The 16,952-nt window shown below is 34.0% G+C and overlaps 1 non-coding gene across 1 annotated transcript; it reads left to right on the top strand.

Annotated features, from left to right (window-relative positions):
• The first annotated feature begins 323 nt into the window (after nt 1–323).
• LOC118017216 lies at nt 324–487 on the top strand. Its single transcript, XR_004681080.1, has one exon. It is a non-coding gene; the product is annotated as a U1 spliceosomal RNA (small nuclear RNA).
• The last annotated feature ends 16,465 nt before the right edge of the window (nt 488–16,952 follow it).

Raw genomic sequence — 16,952 nt, 5'->3', positions numbered from 1 at the left:
ATCATGGGCAAATTCACGTGGAGCTGTGATACAGAGGTGAAAAGTCATAAATTGAGTCATTTCCTCTGTAGAAAAGGGAGCACTTGGAATATACTCTGGGGCATAGATCCATAGCAGGGGGATCACCTGCACAGTCCGGGCTGCAGCTGCTCCGGAAGGTTTCCGCTCTGGGACAGTCCCAAGATTTCTAGGAAGCAAGATTTCCGTCTTGGTCCCTCTGCTACTTCCAGTCTTTTGTCATGTATCACAACCACAAACAAAATGGCTCGAAGACTTTGAAATGCCTAATAAGAGCTAAGCCAGGTTAAAAGTATTTTCCCTGAATATTTACATGGCAGGGGAATTACCATGATCAGGAAAGTGGTTTTCCCAGGGCGAGGCTCATCCATTGCACTCTGAATGTGTTGACCTCTGTGATTTCCCCAAACGTAAGAAACTTGACCAAGTGATTTGTGGTAGCAGGAGACTGCAATCACACTTCCCCCTGAAAACAACAACAAAAAGCATTTCTTTGAGGCAGATACAGACAAACATTTCTTGGGCCTTATTTCAAAGCTGACAAGATTGGGTTGAAAGGAAAGCAATAACTGGGTACTGTAGGTAAGGATTCATGCCAAGTCATTAGGAGAAATGAACAATTTCCACAGAGCACTAAACAATCCCTTGTTGGATTAAGATGGCAATACTACGGAGAAGGGAAAGCGTAAGTAGTGACTCACGTAATGCTCATACTATTTTGACTTGTCCCAGCTGTTTCTACTAGTGTTTCTAGTGGATAATCAAAGCATCAAGACATGAAAACACACTCATAATTGTATAGAAAATGGAGCTCTGCCTCTGTAATTTTCTGCCCACCTTAGAGTCATTCTGTTGTTAGCCACGTCACTTAAACTACTTCTCTGTTTGTTTTGTCCATAGCCTGTAGCAACCATACCATGGTTTTATCCCACAAATAACAATCCTTCTAAATGCCCAGAAGCTATATGGCATTAAGACCATACAAGTCCATTATAAAAGGGCCAGTATATTCTATGTCTCTGTTTCTCTCTCTCTCTCTCTCTCTCTTTCTCTCTCTCACACACACACACACACACACATTCTTTCCTTTACATATACGCATGTTTTTCCTTTTTTTCTTCTTAGGAAAAAAATGATAGGTATTAAACAAGGATTAACTTACATTTTTTTTTTTTGAAAAGGGCAATGGAATCTATTCGCAAGTCTGAAATGCATTTTGATTATACCTAGAATTGTTTACACTATTTCCAAGAGGATATTGTCCCAAGAGTACATTCTGTAAGAGCATGGAATTTTTATTATTCTTTTTAAAATATTCTATCAAATAATTTCCTGTCAAATTATGTTAAATGTTTTATTTATAAATATTACTTTGTAGCATAATTGTTTTGTAAGTACACCATTTAATATTCCACTATGTAAAGGAAATAATGATTTTACTTACCAAAATTAATGCTAACCAAATTAATTATGTAGTCCCTAATTATGCTTTAAAATATTGGTATCAATCCCTGCTAGAAAATACAAAGACATTTTCTGCTTTTCATAAATTCGTCAATTAATGTTAAGTAATTGTCAGTAATATATTTCTTTGAATTTCAAATAAGCATTTATCTACTCAGTGCACTAGCTCAGGAAAAGTCAGTTAAAAGACAGTCCTGTGAGGCTAAAGTAGAAAACTGTATAAATCAATATATATATCTTGAAATGGAAAATATGAATTAAATTTTACAAAGTAGGGACTCACAAATTGGCAAGAATGTCTATCATAAGAAGTAATCTATTACAAACTAATCTGGACCAACCAGATGCTATCTCTAATAGTACAGAATAATCAGAAGAATTTAATCATTTTCCTATGAACAATTATACAATTAATTGCCTCTTCTGACCTTTCAATTAAGGTTAGACTCTCATTGATGAAATCTTCATAAAACAATGCCAATAAAAACCATATTTACACAGGGAGCTCTGAAAGAGATCCCAGTAGTCACAGCTGAAACCATTTGAGTAAAAATAAATAACAATAATATTGGGTTTTAACAAAGAATGAGATAATTATCCTTGAGTCTGTATTGATTTTATTTTTTTATTTTCATACTTAGAATTTTTATGCAATAGTATTGACTTTTTCTCTTGATATACAGTTCAGTAAATTTTAACATATGTAAGGATTTGTGTAACCACCACCACAATCAAGATACAGAACAGTTCCATTACACCACAGAACTCTCTTGTGCTAGCCTTTTATGGTCACTTCTTCCCCTGACCCTACATCCATCAATCACTCACCTGTTCTATATAGGTGGTTTTTTGTTTGTTTTCTTTTCAAATGTCATACAAATGGAATCACACAGTATATAACCTTCTAAAACTGGCTTTTCTCACTCTGCCTAATACCTTGTATATTTCAACAGTTTGCTCTTTTTTGTTGCTGATTAGTATTCCATTGTATAGATAAGTACGGTTTATTTATCCATTCACACACTGAAGGACATTTGGGTTCATTCCACCGGTTGTTTTGTTTTGTTTTGTTTTGCAAATATGAATAGAGCTGCTATAAACATTTTTGTAGAGATACTTGTGTAAACATTGGTTTTCAAACCTCAAGGCTAAATACCCAGGAGTGGGACTGCTGGGTCATATGGTAAGTCTATGTGTAACTTTATAAAAAACTGCCAAAATGTTTTCAGAGTGGCTGGCTATACCATTTTGCACTCCCACCAACAATTTATGATCACTTTGTCTGCATGCTTGCCAGCCCTTAATATAGTATTTTTTTTATTTAGTCATTCAAATATATGTGTGTAGTGGCATCTTATGATTTTAACTTGCATTTCCCTAAAGGCTAACAAGGTCACACATATTCTCATGTACCTTTTGGCCAACTGTATCTTTTTGTCTGTTCAAATCATTTGACCAATTTTAAATGTACCGTTTGTTTTCTGATTGTGGAATTTTAAGAGTTCTTCATATATTTTAAATACATTTCATTTGTGGGATATATAATTTGCAAATATTTTTACCCAGTCTATAGTTTGTTTTCATTTTCTTAAAGTCTCTTTAATAGAGCAAGTTTTTAAATTTTGATAAAGGGCAATTTATCTTTTCTTGCTCTTTAATGGATCATGCTTTCAGTGCCATATTTAAGACTCCTCCGTCTACCACCTGGCCACATAGATTTCCTCTTACATTTTCCTCTAAAAGTTTTATAGTTTTATGTTTTACATGTAGAGCTATGATCCACTTTGAGCGAATTTTTGTATGCGAGGTATGAGGTTTAGGCTGAAGTTCTTTTTTTTTTTTTTTCTGTTCCTTTCATCCAATGTCATGCTGTCTTGATCACTGTAGCTTTATATTAAGTCTTAAATCAAGGAATATAATTCCTTCAAATCTACTTTTCTTTATCAGACTGATATAATAAATATTTGAATAAATATATGCAGAAGTACATTTTTCTTACAGTAGTACTGGAAATAATATAGAAGGAATGAGGAAAATCATAAAATCACCACTAGATCACCACAGTAATAACTGCTATAGGCAATATCCACTGATGAGTACTAAAATTTTCAGTCGGCAAAACATTAAGGAGGACCAGGAAAGTTGCATGGCCTCTAGGTATCTTCCCAAAATATTTATGTTACCGTAATGGTTTTAATACATATTTCCAAATTCTTTGTTACTCCTCCCTCAGGAGGTGGAGCTTAATTCTCCTCCTCTGGAGTATGAGCTAGATTTAGCAACTCACTTATAACAAATAGAATATGCAAAGGTAAAAATCATAATTTATGCTGGAGAAACCTGGGGGACAGCACTTTAACCAAGTGATCATGGTTAACATCACCAGTAATAAATCATGCTGATATTGGGTGCTTTGATATGCTGCAGTGAAAAGGACACATCACATCTGTGGTATACTTTCCAATAATGCATAACCTCAATCTAATCATGAGAAAACATCAGACAAACCCAAATGGCTATAAAATACTGACCAGTACTCTTCAAAAGTGTCAAGGTCATGGAAGACAAGAAAAGACTGAGGGACTGTCACAAACTAGACAGGACTATAGAGACGTGAAGACTAAATGCAACATGATATTCTGCATTAAATGCTGGGAATATAAAACCAGTGAAAAATATAAAACTGGTAAAACACACACACACACATAAACTCTATAGATTGGTTAATTTCATTGTATCAATGTTAATTTCTTAGTTTTGCTAAATATACCATGGTTATGTAAGTTGTTAAGATTTGGGGATGATTTGCAAAGGGTATAGTGAATTCTCAGGGCTTCTTTGCAGCTCTTCTATAAATCTAAATTATTTCAAGACAAAAAGTCAAAAAAAAGTTTCCCTTTGCAGTTATAAATACCAAAGCATTAACAACCAAAATATTAACACTATTTTTGTTTATAACCTCTTTTAAAGGAATTGATCATAATCATAAAAGAATCTTTCACTCACAGAAAACTTTGTTTTCATTAAGTTAGTAACAACCAGTAGTGAATAAGAAGTCCATACAGAACATATACTGAGTATATGTTCTGCTGTTAGAAACTATATTGTATACTCTTGAAAGGTATGTCTATTGCTTTTGCCAATATTTTTTCAGTGTTTCCTTCCTTTGATAAAGATACTTTCAGGGAACCTCTCTTCCCCGCTCTCCGTTCATTTGGTTTGGGATGGGGCTGTTTAGGGTAGGTGTAGAGTTCAAGACTGGACTTTTAAGTATTCTGTAAGCCTGGTGCTAGTGATGGATTCCAGGATGAGCATTTTGCTTTTGGTGGTTCAGTCAGGGCTAATCCTGGGACAGCTTTTGAGTGCCTGGAAAACAACTATTTCTCATTGCACTGAACTGTTTTGGTTAATATAATCTTAATCATGAAGCTATTGGAACACCCAAGATGGAGATGAAATCAACACAAAGGAAAACAGAGTCAATGAGAGAAGGAGAAAGAAAGAGAAACACCTGATCTTGATGACATTATTTAAGCTAATTTAGTTATGTCTAACAACTGTTATTCTGGAAAACCGAACCCAGATTCTTCATTTTTATGAGACAATAAGTTCCTTAATTCATATCGTGTAATTTGAGAGGGGGTATTAGAATTAGGTCATTTGCATTTTGCATCAGAAAAAGTCCTTCAAAATTATTGATGTATATGTTATATAAGATAAAGCTGAGGTACTTATTTGTGATCTAAGATGAAGCAATAGTGATTTCTTTTGAACCTTATTGATTAATCCCATACCCATCCATCTTTTCAGTTGCACGCAATACAGTAGACATTAGGAGAGAGCCCGAGACACATATCCTGGTAAAGAAAAATGCTACCAATCAATGCCATAAAATTATCAGATAACTATGTGTGTAATATTCAATAACTAGAGAGAATATATTGAAGTGCATCTAGAAATAAGTCCCCAAAGACTTAGGGAGTTCAAAGTCAAGAATCATAACAATCGCTATAGGATATAAATAAACTGTGTTTATATTTCTAGACCCCAATTAAAGAAGAAGCTATAAAAATAGAGGATTGTATAGAAGTAAGACTTTAAGCAAATAAAACCATGCCTCTGCCCTTGTACCTCTACCTAGCTACTCAGTAGAAACTTCATGGATTAAGAAAAGTGGGGGCGCCTGGGTGACTCAGTTGGTTAAGCGACTGCCTTCAGCTCAGGTCATGATCCTGGAGTCCCTGGATCTAGTCCTGCATCAGGCTCCCTGCTCGGCAGGGAGTCTGCTTCTCCCTCTGACCCTCCTCCCTCTCATGCTCTCTGTCTCTCATTCTCTCTCTCTCAAATAAATAAATAAAATCTTAAAAAAAAAAAAAAAAGTGTGTATATCCCATCTGCCTTCCTGTACAATCTATGCCTTCAGTTCCATACAATTCCCCCAATTAATCTACAATATTATGCTGAGTATATAGCTCACAATTTAAAGCATAAAAAGAATGGATTGATTCCATTTTTACTCCATTTTATGACATACTCAAAAGGAAAACCATCCTTTTGAGAAAAGATCTCCAAATGAGGGATATAGTATTACCAGGCCTTTGAAAACGATTATCAAGTATAAGATGACATCCATAGCATGCAGGTGACCTGATTTTAAAATTGAGAACCAGTGGATCTCTTTTCAAAGAAATCATTTTAGCACACCTTTGCCTACTCTTGACAAACCCCCCCCCACCCTTATTTACCCAAACGGTTCACAAATTAAGTTGCATAAAACTCTGCTTGGAAGATTTACAAGGAAACAATAAGAGAACTGGCAGATGTTCTTCCATTCACTCTTTGAGCAGGAAGGGCATGTGGAAATGGCACTGGTTTGAATGACATTTGAAGTAATGGCCTGCCATTCTGCTGGCACTTTTAGTGTTAAGCAAGTGATCTGCAAAGTAAAGTGGATTCACAGTTAGAGTCAGCACCAGTGCACAGGTCGCCCGTAAAAATAGAAGATTCCATTATTCTTCAGGCTCCCTAGAGGGAGCAAGGTCTCTAGCATCATTACCAGGACTAAATCTGACTTTTCTACCTCCCCTAATTTCCTCCTAGTAATTATAGGTCAAGCACTCTTTTGTAAATTATAAAACCTTTGTTCTTATCAAAAATGAATAGCTGAAGAAAAAATTATAAAAAGAGTCCAAGAAAAAAAATTTCAATTAGAAAACCAAGCTAATTTGGTATGACCAAAGACTGTCAGGCATACTGACAGTGCTCTATTATGCAGTCATTTGGGCTCTTTCAAATTAGTTATGTTAATGTCCTGTGAGTGAATGTAACACTTGGATGGGACAAGATTTCTGCAATTAATTTCTGCAGTCAGTGGAGAGACAAGCAAATTTATTTTCCCCCACTCTGGGAATTGGTAGTGGAGGGTGTGAGGTAGCAAGAGTGCATTTAGGAACAGAGTACAAGCTAAACACAAGCCCTAAATAAAGCAGAAACAATGGGAGCCAATGCCTCCTCATTCATTCAATTGACAATGTTTTGCAGCTTAAACCTGTTTTATTAATTATGTTTGACATTTCCTTAATTAGTTTCATTTACACCAAATCAATCCCTACTGCTGTATGGCATCATTTATCATTTTGAAAAATTTGCATACTGAGTGCTGACTTTTCCTACTTAATTATACATTAAAAGTGTCAAGCGCACTTGCTGCCTGGCATTATCTGCAGCAGAAAGGTTTGTGGCTGGACGGTGATGGTATTAATCATTAAGAGCCCCCAAGTGCTGCTGGGTAATATCTGGGGAGTAGAGTGACTCTCATTTCAACGCTAGAGAGCAGAAGTGCTTTTGTAAAATGACCCAGAGCAAAAACAAAATAAATGACCTAAAACATCCGGTGTACTGTAATGTTTTGCTCTTTCAATAAAAATATGCTTTGGTGGGAAGGTTTATTATTAACTATTCATTTTCTGTAAATTTAAACATTATGAATCCAATAGTAGTACATTTGTGACCTCTGCCTTGACGTGAAAACGAGATATTTTGGTTGAATATACAATGGTGGCTTGGTAGCATACATTCCAATATATACCAACTCAAACATGTTACTTTACAAATGAAAGCTAGAAAATATAGTATACCATTAATACAGTGATTGATGTTGCTCATTTCTTTCCTACTTATAACTTCCAATGAATAAGGAACTATTTTTCATTGGACAAGGAGCACAACTGAACATGGGATATGGCTAAAAAGCTAATACTCTAGCAGAAATTCATTTGTATAGTCTAATAGTTAGATTTCAGTATTAGGGAATTTTCAGTGATGAAAAAATTGTAAGACTGAACAATTTTTAAATACAAAGCATGATTGTGATCCCAAGCAATGAAAGAGTTAACAAGAACCTGTTTGTAAATTGTGTATCAACTACGCCTTCCTTCATGTCAGAACCCAAACTTAGTGCATTTAATATTCAAATTCATTTTCAAATGCTTGCCCATTAACATAATATATGCCACTTTGCAAGCCTGGTCAGAGAAATCTGTAACTAAATAATTTTCAAGTTTCCTTCATATCAGATGCATTATATGCAGTGTGAAATTATTTCCCCACTCTATCCCTTTGCTGAACAGCAGAAAACCAACACACAATATAGTAGATATTACTGCAAGCGCATTACATTCTTTAGGAGCTAATATATATGCAGGAAGGTTTATAATTGCAAATTTTAAGTGAGCATTTAATTGCATAGCTTGTGTATAATTGTAAGGTTAATATGCAATTGCAATACAGCATTACTTAAAACTTAAAAAAGAAGAATGTATATGGCACAAATGTATTTATGCAAATATTATAAATAACTCATTTATGTTTTCAATTAAATATGCTGTGTTTTTCATGATGCTATCATTAAATGTACTTGCTTTGTCTCACATGAAAAAAACTCAAGAATGAAAACTCTACATCTAATTTAAATATTTACGTTAACACCAAAATGATCCACGTATGTAGTGACAATACAGTTAAATTTTTAAAATAATGTTGAAACCAGTAACACAGCTTTTATATACCTTGCATCTCTCAAATTTTGTATCTCTAAATCTATAAATTCTTTCTCGCCCTTTCAAGCCATGGTCCTTCATTCTAGTTTCAAATTGTAAAAGGGCAAATAGCTTTCCTCGTCATGAAAGAATAATAAAATATCATAAATAATAATAGTGATCATGATAATAAGAGATAGCATATTTTAATGCTTATTATGTCCCAGGTGCTGTGCTAAATGTTTTATATTTATAATCCTTATATTCAAAATAATCTGATGAAGCAGATATATGATTACTCCTCTAAGGCTAACAATTTTAAGTAGCCAGTCTAAGGTCACAGATCTAAGTGGCAAAGTTCAATGTCTCAGACAGATTGCCCCTCCAAAGCCCATGTTCCCAGTGGTTTTGCTTACATATGTTCATACTATTCCACAAACTTCTAGAGGAATGTGTGCTGTGGTGAAAAGGAAATCAGCTTTTTGAATCTGACTGGTATGCTTAAATACAAGTCTATCACTTACTAATTTTATGTCTTTGAACAATTACTCACATTTTCCAGGCACTTTTCTCATTGATAAATTGGGATCAGTGTACCTTTTTCATGTGGTTGTTGGAAGAAGTAAGAATTTGTCACACCACAGTACTTAAGCGTTAAAGTGACCTGTCTTGTTCCTCTTAGATGTAAAACACCTGTTCACATTTCATGCTTCAAAGAGCCTTAAGTCCTTCTTTTGTCAGCTTTGGTCACCATGCTTCCCCAAAAACCTATAACAAAGTTGGGCACATTGTAAAACTCATTTACTCACAATTGTCCAAAAAGTAGTCTGTGTGAGAGAATTATTTTATAATGTTGAGTACTTCAACTGATCCCCTATCATTGTCAGATCATCTTCCTCCCCTCTAGTCCTCACTACCTACCTAGACTCTGTTTGTTTGGGAAAAATATTCTCTGCCTTTTCTCCTCCACTGCCTCTCCACGGCATTCTTAATTCTATACCCAGGGCCAGGGCATTTCCAATGCTCATTCACCTGTCAACTTGCTTAGTGGAAACTAGGGTGACGACAGCGGCTAATTTTATTTATAATATAATCAGGGCTAACAAAGAGTTAAACCCAGAGAAAAAAATCAAGACTTGACTGTGATTCTTTACAAATAGCATATTCTATATGATATAGCTATGTAATAGCTTTAGCATAACAGTTGATAGCCTAATTCAAAGTCAAAGACAAAATTTACCCAGAGTATTTAATGTCTTCCAACATTTTGGAGGATATTTGATATTGTAAACCTTAAGAATGTAGAAGTAGATTTTTCTTGGCATTGGATCTTATTACATATTTTTAAAAGAAAAGATCTTCAGTGTGTGAATTGAAATTCAAATAATCACACTTTGAAATAAACCTATGCGTGCATGAATCACATAAACATATAGTTAGTTTATACATACACCCCACAACACTTACTTGCTTCATTATGTGGAGTAGCTCCAAACACACGTGGCCTTTCAAGAATACACACACATACACACACACACACACTCTATCTATGTTCTACAGTTCAGAAACTCTCTACTTGTTAAAAAATTAGCAAAACTCATTTACTTGGTTCTTACAGGATTCATTAACCTTTGTCTTCTTTTAAGAAACCAGGAACTATTCTAAAACTGACATTGTCATTAAAAACCAATAGGAAGTTACCATTTTTAAATTAAAGTCATTAGATAAGTTTTCAAGAGTTAAAAAAAGATTAGAAAAAAATTCAAATGAGAAAAATAATTTTGCTTTGGGTGTAAAAAGGCCCCAAGAGGAATTCCTCAAGTTTTGTTGGAAAGTACTCTTTTGTGATCAGAATAGCTATGATATTTCAACCCAGAGTGTTTTTAAGGATTTAACTCTTTCATGCTTCAAAATGAAACAACTCTTTCATAACAGTTATATGATTATCATGTTACACAAACAATAAAAAATAAATATCACACAATAGGCTAAAAATATTTTCCTTTGACAGAGTTCTAAGAACTACATTAATATTTCATGATTCATTACTATTTCAGTAATTTATAATTATGTATCAGTATAATAATTATACTTCCACTATTATCAAGGAAATAGTAATATTCCTCTTATCTGTTTTTTTCAGAATATCATTCTTTAGGTAGTAAAATAAATCCATTATATAATCCTTCATATGTGAACCAACTTATATATTTTCTATCATCCAAATGGTTTCATATTTATTGTAACACTTTAATCTAGACCCATCTATACCATAACTTCCCACTGAGAAAAATGGCCTATGTAGACGAGGGGAACCTAAACCTAAGAGTATAGTTGGTCGTTGTGGAAATTTTAAAGAACATGAAGTTATAACCACCATTCTCTAACACACTAACCTTGGTAATATTGGACATGACTTTGGAAAGTAATTTCCACTACTTCTCTTTCATATTTAGTTAACCAAAAAAAAAATCACATAAACTCTAGCACCATAATAATTCTACCATTAATTCCCTGTATTCCTTTCAGACTACCCTGTCTTACTTCCTGTTATCTTCCCTTAATACTCCCATAATAATTCTTTCAAAGAAAACATCCTCTCTCTAGGCAATTCCTCTCTATTCCTATTTATGTATCTACCACCAGAATAATTTTTAATTAATTAATTTTCTACAACATCCCATCTCAGAAACACCCTAATTTTACATTCTAGTTGCCAGTTGTTTTTCTTTTAAAGATTTTATTTGTTCAAGAGAAAGAGAGAGAGCATGTGCACGAGCAGGAGGGAGGGCAAGAAGGAGAGGGAGTATAAGACTCCCCACTGAGCAGGGAGCCCGATGCGAGACTCAATCCCAGGACTCTGAGATCATGACCTGAGCCGAAGGCAGATGCTTAACCAACTGAGCCACCCAGGCACCCCAGCTGCCAGTTGTTTTATGTACCAGTTAAGTAAAACTACTCTCCCTTAAATATCTTCTGTGTTTCCCTTATCTCTGAGGTTTTTAATAAACCTTTGCCCCATCTTGGAATACTCTGCCATTTGCTACCTGCATATCCAAATTTTACTAATTGTGTTCTCAATTGAAAGTGGTATCTCCTTTTTCTGGTTTCCTGTAGTATTGCCAACATTATAGAACAGTATTTCTAAGTTACCTTGGGTACTGTTTTTATCATTTATTGTTTGTATGTATTCTTTCCCAAACTACATTTTAAGTTTCTTGGAAGCAGATACTATATATTTTTTCTTGGTATATACAGAAATGTCATGGCCACTGTCATTGATATTATTTCTCTGTATCTTTATCTACACTATGAGTTCTTTAAGAGATAGTACAATGCTTAGAAAATTTCCTGGTTCACAATCAACATTTAAGAAATTCTGTTTGAATATTAAGTAAAACAAAACTTCTCTTTTGATCTATTATTTTTCACAAGAACAGATAAAATTATTATGTGTATATAGAGAAAAATAAATAAAGCAGACTATTATAAAATATTTAATCCTTCAAAGAACTTGCCATTTCAGTAAATCCTTAAGGAATTTCATTTGGAGTTCAAGCAATACATTATAAATTAATTTTTATGTAATTAAATATGTAATTTTAATATTCTAAAAGTGGAATACACCTGCATTCAATCTTTTAAAGATTAAATATCTTTAGTCACAAGAGAAAACATGGAATGACTTTTTTGGGGGGGGTGACTTGGAATGTTTATAACTATTTACTGTTTTAACAGCAAGAGACAAAATCAGACATCTCTGAATAAAATATTTTCAACAGATACAACAGAAATCAAGAGCACAACATCACCATTGGCAAGCTTTTAAAACACTTAAATGTCAAATTGTGGACTCGAATAGTTTAAATGTTAATAACTGCAGACTATTTGGTACAGTTAAGTCTATTTCTAAATTCCTGAGTCTGCAAAGGCAGATGTAAGTAGTTGGCAGTGAACTTTGTCTCAAAAGGTAAGAGTAACCTGAGACTTGCTGCTATCATTACAGGGCTTTGGAAAAATGACGCTTTATTGGACAAATAAACAGCATTCCCACATTACCACATAAATTAAAATTAAAAATGAGAATAATGTAAACAATATTTTACCAGAGTTATTTTTTTTCTTTTTGCCTGAGTATATAGCTTGTTAAAAATCTATCATAAGAATGAAAACTATAAAATAGCCTTTTTTATTCAAGAGACTTAATGTTTTTTATCCTCTAAATTTGATGTATGAATAGAAAGAGTGAGAAAGAGAAAAGAAAGAAGAAAAAGAAGAGTATCAATGAACATTTAATTACATTTAATTAAAAAGTTATCATTGGCATGAGAAATATCAAGGCAAAAGTTACAGATAAAAAATTAAGGTGAAACATTAAATTTAACTTTTCAATTAGGAATTCAAGCTTTTTTTAAGGGTTCATTAATAAGTTTATTTAAAATTCCAAAATCATTCCTCCTTCTTAGTCAGGATTCTTTTGTTTGCAGATAAAAGAATATCCAACTCAACTGGCTTGAACAAAAAAGGGAAGGTATCAATTTACCAATTTACATAACTAAAAAGTCCTGGGGCACCTGGGTGGCTCAGTGGGCTAAGCTTCAAGCATAACACTCTTGATTTTAGCTCAGGTCATGATCTCAGGGTTGTGAGATCGAGCCAGGCAGGGGGCTCTGCACTCAGCCTGGAGTCTGCTTGAGACTCTCTCTCTCCTCTTCCTCTGCCCCTCCCCTCTCTCTCAAATAAATAAATAAATCTTAAAAAAAAAAAAAATGTACCATAACTAAGAGTCAGTGTCCCCAAGGCTTACTCCTCTCCATCCCTCTCTGGCTTTATTCTCTTTGGCTTCAAACAGGTTCCTCCTATGTGATGACAAAGATGGTCAGTAGTGACTCTATTAGACTTAATAGTACTCTAAATATCTCAAGCAAAAGTTCTAGAGTCTTGAATGTCACAGTTTGGATCACAGACCCAGTCCTAAACCAATCAAGATGGTAGCCAGAAGAACGCAGTGTTCGTTCAATCTGAAGCCAGGGGCAGAGTCAGACCATCTGAACCACATGGAATCAGTTCCATCTACCCAAGGAAAGAGATGAGTCCCTTCTGCCAGAAGAAGCGCTACTGAAAACAAAAACTTATTGTCCACTCTACTCTCAGGAAGAAAAGTTTACACCGATGATATGAAAATATAAGTTGCAGGAAAACTTTGTGACATAAGAGAGAAAAATTAAAATTAATTGTGGGAGATTGACTATTTATATATGTTGACTATATATATACATGAACCCATATATATACCTATCACATATATATATATTTGTTGATTATAAATACACACACCTAATTGTTTAAAAACACATATTATAACATGTCATAAAATATCTAAGACTGCAGCCACTTTTCTAAGTACATATAATATAGTAATAGTAATATCTACATTTTTACATTATGTTTTGGCTTGTGTGTCAGTATCATAAATTTATTGAGCTCTGAATCTAGTTTAGGAGTATTGATCAAAACTTAGTCTAGTGTTACTCGGCATGGTCAAGAAATAAAGCGTTTTAAGGCAATATCACCATGAATTCCTCATATGTGTGGGAGTGGAGTTCTCACCTTGAGTCATTGCCTTCTATTAGCAACTTTTCCCCTGTCCCCCTGACAGCAGAAAACAAACCTCTCAGGTGAAACTTACCCTCTTTGTAGCAGGAGGTAAAGAGACATCCTTATCACCAGAGACAGGAAATTTAGAGCCAAGCACGCTGTATAAACAACCCTTGTTACTTATTACTCATTTACTACCACGGCCCAAATTCTGTCTGGAATTCCTTACAAACTGAAGCTCTCAAAGTTAAGTTTTCTTTGTCCTGTCAATTCCTCACAGATTTATTCTTTATCTAAAAAATATAAAAAATGCCAGGCTTGGTCATTTCTTTAGGTTTCAATTTTAGTATTTGGCCCCCATGAACATACAGTAACACTTAGGGGTTTTTTTCTCCTTTAATCAGTCTCCTATAAATTTAAATATTTGTTTAGGTGGAAAGCCTTGCAGAGTAGAGAAAGAATTTTGCCTTCCCTAAAGTCCCCACAACTAGTAAGTGACAGAAGCAAGATCTGAATGCAGCTTCTGACTGAAAAGTAAACAGCCTTCAACACCATACAACACCACCTCTGAATATTTGGGAAATTGCACATGTTCTGTAAGCGGCAACTGTTAGTATTGTCTGAGTTCTCACAAATATTGATTATTGTTACCCTAGAGATGTTCAGAAATACTGATGAATAAAATATTGTTCATGATACAATTTACTTCATATGTGTTTGGAGTCATGATAATAGTTGACATTTTTAAAATATTTGATAATAGGGCACATGCATTTTTCTTCATTTTTTTGATAAAACTTTACTTCAACAGTACAGTTTAGGATCACATTTTTTCTCATGGTTAGTAGTTTTTTAGAGTTTTTCTTCAAGAAAATTTCCGATTTATTCCAAAATTCACTGAGACCTAACAAATTCAGAGACCAAAGCACTTACCCTTCCTCTAATGGTTCATTTGTTTTAAATGGATTAAATAAGTTGCCTGTAATGGAAAAAAAAAAAAGACCTCCTTTCACACTTCTAGATTTTGTCATTTTTTAATCTTAATGAAGAGATCAGTTTAACATTATAACAGTAGTTTTCTGCAGTAGTCATCTATACTCTTTTTACCCAATCATGGTTTTAGAGGGCTTGGGGAAGTTTTTTGCTAGTCCAATTCTGTAGCTAGGTTTTTATTTTATTTTTTTATTCCAGAGTCAAGTTTTACTTTTTCCCAGCTTTATTGCGGTAAAACTGACAAATAAAACTGTAAGAAAATTGAAGTGTACATATTGGTGATCAGATATACATAATACACTGTGCAAAAATCCCCCCCCCATCTAGTTAATGAACACATCCACCACCTCAGACGTTTATTTGTGTGTTTGTGAGGCCATTTAAATTCTTCTAACAAATTTCAGTTATATAATACAGTGTCACCAATAATAGTTACCATGTTTTATATAAGATCCTCAGAACTTATTGACCTCTAGCTAAAAGTTCATACCCTTTTACTACATTTTAATAAAGGAAAAAATAACATTTCTCCCCTGCATGCATTTCTGTCTAAAATCTTCTTGATTCTGCAAAACTCAGATCTCACAGAATTGGTGACTTTGAGATATCAAAGCAATCAGTGGAAAAAGTTGGTCTTGGGTGTTTAAATAAAGATTCTAATCAATTACCACTTTATAACCATATATTATTATGAGTTGTTTTCTTTTAGAAGTCATAAAAAAGTTGTGCTAGAGTCATCCAAAGGTTTTCTAGTTTTAAAATCGAGCATTATAGAAAGGTTTACATGCTAAGTTCAACTGTGATAATGATTTTAGACTCCTGACCTTTAATTTGATTTTAATAATTGCAAATTTTATAAGGTATATTTTAGTTGTTCAGTTAACTCTTTGGAAAATGACATATGAACAAAGTTTAATTAGACTACTATTGTCTCATATATATGTTCACTAAAATATTAAATTTAGATTTTAGATGTTAAATTATTTTGATAATGTAAGCTTTAGGTAAAAATGTCAGTTGAACAAATATCCCCCCAAGTGGAAAATATTGCTGGAAACATAATTCAGTATATTAAATTTTGTATTATTCATATTATTAGAGTTCAGAATCTACCTAAGGTAATCATATGATGGTCTAAAAGAGTCCCTAAACTAATTTTAACCTTTGTGAACTTTAACTTTTCCCTGCTTATTTTGAGCAACATTTATTACAACAAAATTCTCCTGAGGAGAAAGGAGACAACAAACTTCTTAATATTTATTCTCCTCCAAATGGAACCCTCTCTCTCTCTGTCTGTGCACATACTCGCAAACACTTGAGACATTCTTCCTACCTTAATTTTTGTCCTGGAGAATGACTTTTTATTAATACTTTAAGCATAAAACAGATGACATTAAACTTTGTATTTATAAGATTTTGTTGTTGTTAACTGCTTCGTTGGCACTAAAGTTGAAGAAGCTAATGCCAAATTCTCCATTTTACGGCAGCTTGTGCAGATTGCCATTTTTCCTATTTGAATGTAATTTTTATACTGAGAGGAATATGCTGTTAAGAGTCAGAACTGATTATTATTAGAAGCTTTCAATACAATTATGATTGGGGGAGTGCCCCCTCTCCTCGCCCCACCCTAAGGTGACTCCCCCAGAGGACGGTGGAAGGCATTAGCAGGCTCCTGCACACAGGCATTCTGTGATAATCATTCTTTGCAGAGCACAATTTGTGGGTCTCTGTGAAATGCAGCTATTGGTGGTTCTGCTTGTACTCAAATGAAGTGATATTGAATTTCTATTATGCATGTGCCTTGGAAACCTCACAGCTCTCCATAAAGATTTTATTCACACA

Source organism: Mirounga leonina, unplaced genomic scaffold, assembly GCF_011800145.1.
Source record: "Mirounga leonina isolate KUSES-001 unplaced genomic scaffold, KU_Mleo_1.0 Mir_168, whole genome shotgun sequence".
In the NCBI taxonomy this organism is placed as follows: Eukaryota; Metazoa; Chordata; class Mammalia; order Carnivora; family Phocidae; genus Mirounga; species Mirounga leonina.
The sequence above is the reverse complement of the archived record's forward strand: the minus strand, read 5'-3'. Positions and strand labels throughout refer to the sequence as shown.